At 32.7% G+C, this 8,832-nt stretch overlaps 1 long non-coding RNA gene across 1 annotated transcript; it reads right to left on the bottom strand.

Moving 5' to 3' along the window:
• Positions 1-7,098: 7,098 nt before the first annotated feature.
• Positions 7,099-8,061, bottom strand: LOC103491878 (uncharacterized). Its single transcript, XR_007821908.1, has 3 exons — positions 7,962-8,061; positions 7,665-7,723; positions 7,099-7,277 (listed from the first exon to the last, which is right to left on the bottom strand). It is a non-coding gene; the product is annotated as an uncharacterized LOC103491878 (long non-coding RNA).
• Between the last annotated feature and the right edge of the window lie 771 nt (positions 8,062-8,832).

The following is an 8,832-nucleotide window of genomic DNA, read 5'->3' on the forward strand; positions in this document are numbered from 1 at the left end:
TCGGCAATACATGATTGTTTTATGTTTCTCAATACTACTGCTCCACCATTCAGGGTGAAAACTGATCCCGACACTACAAGAAATCTGGCCTTTAATGTCGGTTTAAAACCGATATTAAAGGCCTTTAATGTCACTTGGCGACCGACATCTTTGCGAGCGTTATTAAAGGGCTTTCATGTCGGTTGGGCTTTAATGTCGGTTATAAACCGACATCTTTAAAGGTGTTATTGAAGGCCTTCAATGTCGGTGGATAACCGACATTAAATATGTCTTTATTGTCGCTTATGATACATCTTTAATGTCGTTTTTTCACTGACACTAAAGATGTCTTTAATTTTTTTGAATCGACATTAAAGATGTCTTTAATTTTTTTTAACCGACATTAAAGCTGTCTTTGATGTCGTTTTGAAACCGACATTAACGATGTCTTTAATGTCGTTTTTTCAAATTTATTTTTATTAAATCCTTGCATTATTGTCCATTTTGTATGACACCAAATAGTTAAAAATGAAATCTTAATAATGTAATGTACATACAACTTGGATCCAAACACAGAAATTATGAAGCTTAATTATTACACTGATCATCCTTTGGAAAAAAAAAAGAAAAAAAAAAAGAAAAAGAATATATTGAGAGAGCAATAACTAAAAGTGCACATAATAGCAAACTAGAACGCTTCACAAATGACCAACTTCAAGATCTTGTCACAAAGATGAGGGTCTGACTAATTGTACTCACTTGCAACCATTTCTTCTATTGCAGTCATTTGTTTAGTGATAACTCCCTGTAAAAGACATCAAGATGGTTGAATTGATAAGTAACAATGTTATGACCTAGTTGCTAGTAGAAATATCAAAATATCAAAATGAGGATGATATGATAGTTCCAAACAAAGGCAAGATTTTGTTAACTTCCCATGAACAAATTCTCTTTTAGTTACTTGAAAAATATAAGTGCATAAAAAGATCCAAGCATCTAATAAGTGACCACATCTACATTTCTTGTTTTGTTATCAACTTTCTATTCATGTTTTTCAAAAACCAAGTCAAATTTTGAGAAATAGTCACCACCATAATAGTATTTTCATTGCCAAACAAAAGAACCAAACATAAAATCACCACCAAAACAGTTTTTTCCTCACATAATTAAACTTCCCGCTTTTCTAAATTGTTAAACAGTATTTGAAACAACACCACCAAAAAAAATTTCTAAACCAAGTGCAACCACATAACAGTCTTACCAAGATAATATTGGAACTTGTTCATTCAAGTCTTCCTAAAAAAAAAATTTGGAAACATGGTAAGATAAACTTTTTTGTATAATACGTTCAATTCCAAACAGTTGACTGAAGTTTGAACTTGAACCATCAATTTCCTACATATTATTTGGTGCTTGTGATTTGCTTGATTACACAGATAAGAGAACAATATATCTCTTGGGTGTTCTTATGGCTAAACAACAATTATTACAATAGAGCCATCAAAAACAAGAATCTGATTTGAACAACATAACCACATTATAAAGCAAAACAACAAACAACTCCATAACCAATATAGCTATAATCAATATCTAATTTCTCATATGTTCACTATCTATAACCTGAAAAAGAATACTCCAATCCAACTTTTACAAACAAAAATCCAATCTTCCCATTCTCAGAATGAGCGTAATCTACTTCCCAGTGTAGAAAAAAGCTAATTAAAGAGCAAATAATTGATGGCCAAAAGTAGAATTTTGGATTGGTTTTTCTTGGCCTATGTGGTAGGAATACGTATTGGAAATGGCCACAACTAGGTAATAATTCACTAACAAGTAAAGAACTTGTGAGATGATCTTAATACCACATCAACGATGATCTCATGAGATGCATAAATAAGTTGTCTTCACCATTTGCTAAATTATGTCTACTATTATAAGTCACTAAATCAACCAAAGTGAAACCATTGTGTGCACAAATAAGTTGATACTATTCTATGGTTTCCTTCCTCCTTTGATTACTAATTAATAAAGCAAAGGATTTGTTACCACACATAAATTTTCTTGAATTTTGCAGCAAGCTTGTGAACCTCATTGTGCAGATGATTGTTGAGGGAGTATAAGGCTGAGAGAAGAAAAATATTGCTAAAGTCACAACTCTAGAAAAACATATTAACAAGATAACAATCACACAAGTATTCCTTTTTCCTTCAGAAAAGATAGAGCATAAGTTGAAAGAAAACGTAGCTAGTTAGGATATAATCGTTAGCATGATATGAACTAATAAATTGAGGCACTTATATACATTTTGCACACGAGAATAGTAAAAACTTAATAGGTTCAAACTGCAATATAACATCCACAAATCTCTAAAATGTTATCTACATCAACTGGCTTGCCAAAATCTGTAATACAATGTTAGCCACTAGGTGTTTATGCCTGTACAAGTTTAGAAGGCCAGTACCAAATTGTACAAATGTGTTTGATGATAAACTTTGAATAGGTAAGTGATACATAAATCATAAAGCTTATTAATGATGTTTGTTTCTTAAAGGATTGCAACAAAAATTGGTCGTATAATGCAATATTAGTCATATCTATTTTTGGATACTTTTTCAATAAGGTATTGTAATTAAAAAGCTTCTCAATAAGGTCAACATCAACATTCGCCTACCACAGGAGCGAACCAAACCCAATGCATCAAGTGCATCACTTTTCGATATCTGACATACTAAATATCCATAAGATAACCAAACAAAGCATAATTTCATAAATTTCTTAGCATAGTCATACAAATTTACTCATAATTGAAGCCTTCGGTAATGTCCTACAATACATTAACGTTAGAAAATGTTGTTACCTCTATCTCTGTTCATTATAAGATTTCCTAAACTCAATGTCACGCTGCCTTTGCTGAAGCAAAAAATATATACAAAAATACAATTGCAAGTCCTCGCAGCCGAAACCTACATAATTCAGTAAACATCACAAACAAAACAAAAATGTTAAAAATAGAAACCAGCTTATTTAACACAAAAAAAGGTTCAAAGCAAACCAAATCATTCGAGAACAGATTCAACAAGGCGAAAATCCAAATGTGATAAGTGTCTAGTTCGAATACTTAGCATAATGGTCTAGGTTATTATTGATAAACATAAGTACACTAATTTGATAAACATAAGTCCTTTTCCAACAGTATACTAATTTTATGAAATAATATTTCTTTAATAAAGATAGAGGAATTTTTAACTTCTATTGTTTATGAAACTAATGACCTTCTGACCTCTAAATTCTAATGAATGATAATTTAAGGACGGTGATATAAGAATGTTCTTAGAAAGTATGGACAAAAAGAATAGAAGACCGTCTAAATCAAGTATAATATAGTTTAAGGATAGTGATATAAGGTTGAAATCAAATAACAATCTTGTATGAATTGAGATTTGTGAAACATAGATGAAGGGTATTTGTTAAATGGTCCAGGTATATATAACCAAAGAACATAGAACCCTATAATTGCAAGAAAATACGAGCAAGAATTTCAAGGGTTTGCAACAACAAAGAAATGCTACTTTGGGTTGACCATCTTATGATAATTTTATAGATAATTATAAAATATACTTCAAATTTAGGTTATTTAATTTACATTGATAAAAACTTCCTATGTTCTCTTAAAATAAATAAATAATTCTGGAAAATATTGAATAAGCATATGTAAATTATATAAATAGTGAATCTTACTTGTCATGCCATGGATTATAAGAAAACTCTGTATCATCAACCACCGTCTTTGAAGATCCAAACTCAGAAAGAAAATCAAAATCCGTCCAAATTTCCACTTGTTCTTCCACCGCGTCGTTTTTCAGATCATGTCTAAGCAAAAACTCACCATGTTCAAGCGAGAAACTACACAATGCCGATAGAAGAACAGTCCTCTTCGTTATGGCGGCCAACACGAGGGCATCCACATCCACAATCGCCACCACGATCTCTACCACCGAAGCCTCTGCCAAAGTCGCTGCGATCTCCTCCTCACTCAACCATGATTAGTGTTATTGAAGAAGCTGCAATGAAAATGAAAAAACCCTATAGAAGGTATTTATATGTGGGGTCATTGGGAGTTAGGTTTGATAGGTTACCTTTTTGGGGTGTTTGGATATAGGTTTGGAATGTACCTTTAATGTCGGTTTTTAAAATACGGATCTTTAATGTCAGTTTTAAACCGACATTAAAGCTTCATCTTTGATGTCGGTTTAAAACCGACATTAAAGATCCGCATTTTAAAAACCGACATTAAAGATCCGTGTTCATTTTTTTAACCGACATTAAAGGCCAGATTTCTTCTAGTGCGATGTAGACTTTCTAGCATCTTTATCTGATTGAAAATCAGAGTCTGTGTATCTAGTAAGGATCAGATCCTTAGAACCATACACAAGTATTTAGTCTTTTGTTCTTCTAAGATATTTTAGAATATTCTTAACGGCTGTTCAATGATCACGTTCAGGATTTGACTGATATCTAATAACCATCCCTACTGAATAGCAAATGTCAGGTCTAATACATAACATTGCATACATCAGGCTCCCAAAAACAGAAGCATAGGGAATGTTACTTATATCCTCAACTTCTTGAGGTGTCTTTGGACATTGTTCTTTTGATAAATGAATTCCATATCTGTACGACAACAACCCTTTTTTAAAATTCTGCATCTTATATCTTGACAACATTTTGTCTATATAAGATGTTTGAGATATGGCTTGTGTTTTGTTTTTTCGGTTTCGAACTATTTGGATTCCAAGAACGTATTGAGCATTTCCCAAATCTTTTATTCGGAATTGCGTAGCTAGCCATCTCTTAATATTAGTTAGATGACCTACATCATTCCCAATGTGTAGAATGTCATCTACATACAGAATTAAGAATGCTACAGTGGAATTGATGATCGAAACACAAGGTTCATCAACATTTTGTTCAAAACTATAAGATTTGATCACATTATCAAACCTTATATTCTAGGATCTAGATGCTTGTTTTAATCCATATATGGATTTTCGAAGCTTACAAACCATTTGTTCTTGACCCTTTTATATAGACCCCTCTGGTTGGACCATATAGATACTCTCCTCAAGATTTCAAAGCTATCTTGACATCCATCTGCCAAATTTCATAATCATAAAAAGTAGCGATGGATAAGAGTATTCTAATCGACTTCAGCATGGCAACATGAGAGAAAGTTTCTTCATAATCCACTCCCTCCTTTTGTGTATAACCTTTTGCCACTAGTCGAGCTTTGAAAGTCTGTACTTTACCAGCTTGGTCTCGTTTTCTCTTGTAGATCCATTTACAACCAATAGGTTTTACATCATTTGGTTGATCTACTAGAGTCCAGACAGAATTGGAATATATAGATTTCATTTCGAGGTCCATGGCTTTGATCCATTGGTCACAGTCCACATCATTCATTGCTTGTTTATAGGTCAATGGATCCTCTATTCCATTATCAGGTATGACGATTTGAGCTTCACTTAAACCCAAATAGTGATCAGGTTATCGTACAATCCTCCTACTACGTCGAGGTTCTCCCAACTCTTGATAAGATGTGTTTGACCAACACTCCTAGTTTTATCAACTACTTTAGTGGATAAACTAGGTCTATCTGTAGTATTCTTGGAAATTTCTTTTAATACTAGTTTACTGCGAGTTTGATAATTTCTTATGTGGTCTTCCTCTAAGAACGTAGCATTTGTCGATACAAATACTTTACTTTCTTGAGGGTCATAAAACAAACCACCTTTAGATTCTTTTGGATAACCTACAAATAGGCATAATTTTTAATGACGTTTCAACTTTTTAGGGTTTTGCACCAACGCAAGTGCTGGACATCCCCAAATTCTAAAGTGACGTAAACTACCTTTACACCTTTTCCATAGCTCATAAGGTGTTTCAGAAACAATTTTAGAGGGAACGTTGTTTAAAATATAGATAACTGTTTCTAAAGCGTATCCCCAAAAAGAATCTGGCAACTGAGCAAAACTCATCATAGAGCGAACCATGTCCAACAAAGTTTGGTTTCTTCTTTCTGATACATCATTTTGCTGAGGTGTACTAGGTGCAGAGAGTTGTGATTGGATTCCATGTTCTATCAAATAGTCCTGGAATCGCAAGTCCATATACTCTCCACCTCGATCTGATCAAAGTGTCTTTATTGTTTTACCTGATTTATTTTCAACTTCAACCTTATGTTCTTTGAAGTTTTCAAAAGAATCAGATTTTTCAAAAGAATCAGACTTGTTCTGAATTAGGTAAACATGACCATACCTTGAATAATCATCAATAAAACTAATGAAATATTCATATCCTCCCCGAACTTTGACATTCATTGGTCCACAGAGGTCCGAATGTACGAGCTCTAAAGGTGTTTTGGCTCTAAGACTTTTTCCAGTAAAAGATCTTTTGGTCATCTTTCCTTCAAGACAAGGAATCACATGGAGGTAAAGAGTTATCACTACTACAGAAACTACCTCTCTTGACGGTTTTAAACTGTCAAGAATGATTATTCTTGACGGTTTCAAAACCGTCATTGAATCCAGTGTCAAGAAAGGCAATTTTCTTGACAGTTGTAAAAAACGTCAAGAACTGTTAACGTTGACAGTTTATAACCGTCAAGTATTCAATTATTCATGACAGTTTAGAACCGTCAAGATTATAAGTTTTAATGACAGTTTAGAACCGTCAAGAATGTGACTATGAATGACAAAAACCGTCAACAATATGAATATTCATGACATTTTAAAACCGTCAAGAGTGCATTTTCATGACATTTAATAACCGTCAAGAAAGTGATTGTTTATGACATTTTGGAACCGTCAAGAATTTCGTTGTTTATGACATTTGCAAACCGTCAAGAAATTTATTGTTCATGACATTTCAGAACCGTCAAGCAATTTTTCATTTTTTTAATTGTAATTTATTTATTAGTTCCTATATTATGCTCTCATTGGTCCAAGAATTCAACTACATTTAAACGACAAATATACATCAAATATAGTTTGAAAACTCAAACATAAATATGCACTAGAACAATTCCAAAACTTTAACATATATTAACATTTTACCATATATGTATCAACATTTCGAAAACTTTACATATTTGTTCGATATTGTCATATACAAAACATTACTTCTATCAACCGAACTCAATGACCTTGAATGAAACTTGGCTTCAAATAAACTTGCATTCTGCATCCTCTACTACCTCCAATTCATGAGCTAAAATAAGTACCACCAATAGCAGAGCCAATCTACAAGAAGTAGAAAACATCACAACAACAAATATAGGATTAATGATCAGCTATGTTGATGATAACAATGTAAAGGGGAGGTGGAAATAGGTTTAGATCAGATTGTCAATACCAAATATTTACAAACTCCTTGTAACTAATTGTTTCAAATTCACCTATACTCTGAGCCATCAGCAGAAACACTCATTTTGAACTTTTTGATTTCAATTCAAGAGGAGTGATCAGTTTGATCCTCACTTATTCTATTCATTGTCATGAAAATATTCGATTTAAACCATCAAGTTTTAAAAAAGCAACAGTAGAACATTTAAAAGAAAGACACCTCAAAGCCATCACAGAGTGAAAAGTACAAAAACAAAGAAAGATTAATCCATTGGCATTGCAAACCTGGTAAGATGAAGTAACCCAAATATCTGCTCCAGCCTCCAATATTTGATGTTCCAATCCTATAAACAGGAATCTGAGTTAGTTAAAAAAATAAAAGTAGAAGTCAAGGTGCAAAAAAATTTCAATTAGATCTCATAATCAAACTACAGACAAATTATTTATTCCATTTATGACCACATAACAGTTTGATACAAATCACAATCATGCCCCTTAAATCACTATCACCAAGCCTGTGATCATATATGTAAAAGTGCTAAAGTTTTCCATAAATATGCAGTATCATAAAACTAAGCTTACCATCCAATAGTGTTGTTAACATTGAGTTCTCTCAAGCATCTCATTATTTCAAGCTGGTAATTAGCACAATTGAATTTAATCTCCTCATCCTCCTCTCGAGCCTAATAGATTCATGTTAATAAATTAAAAAGAAATTCAAGCTAGGAAAAAAAATAAGTACAAACATAAGTACGACCAGACGTGGAAATTTCTCAACGTAATCAGAAATGCTCCTATTTTACATTGAAACTCCTATGCCCATTCTTCAACTCCCTCCTTACTCATATTGAAACCAATAAGCAAGATTTTAGTCACATTCAACATCAAACCAGAAGTGTTCGAAAAAAGATTTAAAATATCCCACCAATTTCTAAGACAAGACAAAGGGTTAAGTGAAGATGAATACAATCTCTTCTTACCTATTGCCTAAGATATTTTAGCCACAAAAACATGTGAATAATATGTACCTGCAAAACTTTGTTTTGAATGATGTCAGCAGTCTCTTTTCCTTGATACGATTCATTGACTTTTCTTAAGGCATCTTGGCAGATGTTGTACCATTCCATCTTCATATAAAAACCATAAAAGATTTGAAATCATTCAAAATTCTAAACTGTCAGTCAGTGGAGTTGATGGAATTTTATTTCAACGGTCTGATTAACAAGGATGCTTACAGTATCAGTGTCTTCAGCTATTGTCCATGCAAATTTGCTCATGGGATGTTTTTCATATAAAGGCCTTCTAATCTTCTCAAGAGCTGTCAATCATAAAATATCATAGAATTTTGCAAACTTTTATAACTAGTACAGAGAAGGAATTTTGAAAAAAAACGCAAAAAGAATTGGTCATACCAAGATTAGTTTTTGGGGTACTTTCTGATTGAAGAATTTTG

Source organism: Cucumis melo, chromosome 6, assembly GCF_025177605.1.
Source record: "Cucumis melo cultivar AY chromosome 6, USDA_Cmelo_AY_1.0, whole genome shotgun sequence".
Taxonomy (NCBI): Eukaryota; Viridiplantae; Streptophyta; class Magnoliopsida; order Cucurbitales; family Cucurbitaceae; genus Cucumis; species Cucumis melo.